Source organism: Rhagoletis pomonella, unplaced genomic scaffold (assembly GCF_013731165.1).
Source record: "Rhagoletis pomonella isolate Grant_MI unplaced genomic scaffold, Rhpom_1.0 Rhpom_scaffold_00002, whole genome shotgun sequence".
NCBI classification, from domain to species: Eukaryota; Metazoa; Arthropoda; class Insecta; order Diptera; family Tephritidae; genus Rhagoletis; species Rhagoletis pomonella.
This window is the reverse complement of record NW_023458556.1, coordinates 80,694,628-80,698,497: the sequence shown is the minus strand read 5'-3', so window position 1 is coordinate 80,698,497 and position 3,870 is coordinate 80,694,628.

Below are 3,870 nucleotides of genomic sequence, written 5' to 3'. Positions count from 1 at the left end.
TAAAAATTTAGAAGAAATGTTTTATAGTAATATTATGCAGTCTTCTCCGCTTTCTATAAGTCATTTGCGCGCTCCGACAAAAAATTTATAAATTTCGGTAATGGTTCTGCTTCGATAACATTTCACCGAACATCCTCTAGAACTCAATTCGTCTTCATGATATGCCAAAGGCCCACGATTGGATTTTCGGTTCCCTCCTATGAATAAGAGAGTTCTACAAAAATTTTTCTTTCCGCAAATGTTTTTTACCGTTTCGATAATTTTTCTTAAATTCGGGAAAATGATTGGGAATATGGTACCATTCTTTACACTTTCCAAACTATATATTATACATACATATTTATCACGAATAAGAAGCCAATAATATTCAGAATTCATATAATGAAATTCCGCTTGGTACCTTCCTTTTACCTGTCTGTATATCAATGTCCGCAACTGTGTTTGTAAAATCATACATAGTTTTTAAAATAATATTTTCTTAATTTATTACAACCAAAGTTATGTAAATATGTATTACTAATTTTCCTCCCAAACTAACAAAAAAAAATATAAAAATCCCTAAAAATACGAAAATTCATGTTTTTATGATAGGCTAGATTTCAATGTCCTCAACTGTATATTGAAAACACAAATGTCATTTGACTTATGGCATGTGAATTTGTGGTTGCCACATCCAACAAATTGTACTTATTGATCAATATTATTGAAGATTTGACGAAGATTTAACTTAAATCTACTGCCTTTCGAGATTTAATTTTATATGATAAATCTCAAAAGATTTAACGTCAAATCTCGTCAGAGGGCTGAATCTCCATTAAATCTCACAATGGAGACATAGTATAAAATATCAAAACGATTTTGATTTTGGGGCATTAACCGTGAAATTTGGTACAAAAAACCCCACACACGACACAAACGACCGACGCAAGCCCGATATTGCGCAATGCTTTTGTGTGGTTTAGGGACCCTATAATAGCGGCGCGTGCAAAGAAATTCCGGGTTGTATTTCCCTTATATAAGCTACCAAATCAAACTTATGAATATCTACAGATAGAATTTTAATGGCCTTATTTATAAAAAATATAGTTCTTTAAATAAATTGACGTTTTCATACATTTTTCAATTTATAAACCTTTTATAAAGCTACTTTATTTTTTATGAATAAGGCCATAAGACTTTAAATAACAAGAAAAAAATTATTTGCCTTTAAACTAGTAATATTATTCGTAGTTTTCAAAAATTCACTTCTGCCAGCCAAAAGTATCAAAATGAGACATTTGTGAACAAAAAAGTATCAAATCACAAAATTCAGAAAGAAAGTATAAAAATGATACTATTACAGTAGCGGCTCGGCAATCCGGACACTTAATAATCCGAACACCCCGGTAATCCGGACACCCAAATAAATTGCATTGCACACTCTGTAATCCGGACACTTGCATTAAATGTTTCCCTCAGTAGTCCGGACATCGATTTTTGCGATATGTAAACGTTACAATTCAAATGCTACAATACTCAAAATTCGCAAAAATCTAGGCAGTTTACAGTTATGCAGCGTCTGGCTGGCGCCTTGATGCTTAAATTCTTACATTCAGCAGGTGCTTTATTTTTATACCCGAGCGCACTTGTGCACAAGGGTATATTAATTTTGTTCACATAACGGTTGTTTGTAACAGCCAAACCGAATCGAGATAGATATAGACAAATGTATACATAAATGATCAGGATGATTAAGCCATGTCTGTCTGTCCGTCCGTCTGTCCGTCCGTCCGTGTACACGATAACTCGAGCAAAAATTGAGATATCTCAACGAAATTTGGTATGTAGGTTTCCCTTAATCCAAGGTAGGTTGGTATTGAAAATGGGCGAAATCGGACTTTAACCACGCCCACTTCCCATATAACGGTAATTTCCAGAAATACGAAAACTGCGATATTTTAGTAACTACTGAAGATAATTCACTCAAAACTGATATTTACAATAATTTTTAGACGAAAAATAAGAATATTATAAATTTTTGGAAAATGGGCGTAGCCACGCCCACTTATGGTTACATGTATATATCTTGGTAACCGCTCCACCAATTTCTTCCAAACTTGGCACAGTTGTTGGCCTTCGCACACCATACGATATGGCCGAAAATTTTTAAAATCGCTCAATAACCACGCCTACTTCCCATATAACGGTAATTTTCAGAAATACGAAAACTGCGATATTTTAGTAACTACTGGAGATTATTCACTCAAAATTGATATTTACAATAATTTTTAGACAAAAAATAAGAATATTAAAAATTTTTGGAAAATGGGCGTAGCCACGCCCACTTATGGTTACATGTGTTTATCTTGGTAACCGCTGCACCAATTTCTTCCAAACTTGGCACAGTTGTTGGCCTTGGTACAGCATAAAAAATCGCCGAAACTTTTTAAAATCGGACAATAACCACGCTTCACATCCCATATAACGGTAATTTAGAGAAATACAAAATCTTCGATAAATCAGTAAATATTGAAGCTAATATATTCAAGATTGAGGCTTGCAAAAATTCTGTACCAAGAAATACTTTTATGGTACAATTTTGGAAAGTGGGCGGGGCACCGCCCACTTATGATCACATATATGTATATCGGTAACCGTTTTACCAATTCGTACCAAACTCGGTGTAGTTATTGTGCTTGCTACATGAAAGCAAAGCGTTGAAATTTATTGAAATCGGACTAAAATTACCGCCGCTTTTCATATAACGGTAAATTTCAGAAATGCTTGAAACTTCAATATTTCGAAATTTAAGGACGCCAATTTACTCAAAATTTATACACACCGGCTTACCATCTAGCGGAAGGTTTCGGAAAGGTGAAAAAACATATATTTAATACTTGCGCCGGGTATTTAATGTTCGGCTCCGCCTGAACTTAGACTTTCTTACTTGTTTAGTTTGATTTTGGTGTTGAAGTGGCACAATGTCGGGCATTCATAAGAAAATATTTTTAACCATTGACAAAAAGAATGAAATAATTGTTGAGTTAAAGGAAGGCGCGTCTATAAGACAGCTTGCTGTGAAATATGGAGTTGGGAAATCGACAATAAGTGACATAAAAAAAAAAAACAGAAACTTCAGAGGTAAGAGTAAAATTATAGAAAAATCTTTAAGTTGTGCAAACTAATATGAACACTATTTGTAGTTTTTTTGGGCAAATGGAATTTGGACTTGATAAAAGGAAAACTATGAAACGCGCAGAGTAGGAAGAGATGGAAAGACAACTCTATAATTGGTTTTTGAAGAAAAGGCAGCAAAATGTTCCTATCTCAAGTGATCTTTTACAAGAAAAGGCGAGGGAGTTGTTTCACGAAATTTATGGCGAAACTGCGACTTTTTTTGCAAGTAAAGGTTGGCTGTATAATTTTCAATCCCGATTTGGTGTCAAGCGGTTGACAATTTCGGGAGAAAAGCTGAGCAATAACGAAAGCGCTGTTAAGCCATTTGTTAATGCATTCAAAGACAAAGTATTGGAACTTAACTTGGAACACTGCCAATTGTACAATGCCGATGAAACAGCATTGTTTTGGCGAAAACTTCCTTATAAAACTTTAGCTTTGCGAGCTGAAAAATCTGCTCCCGGAAGAAAAGTGGGAAAAGAGAGAATAACTGTCCTGTTGTGCTGCAACGCCACTGGTGAACATAAACTTAAACCACATATTATAGGCCCAAAACCCACGTTCGTTTAGAGGAGAGAACTTGCTTGTTGAGTACACCCCCAGCAAAAACGCTTGGATTACGGACATGCTCTTCAAGGGATGGTTTACTTATTCCTTTATACCTGAAGTAAAGTCGTACTTAGATAAAAAGAACTTGCCTAAAAAAGCACTTTT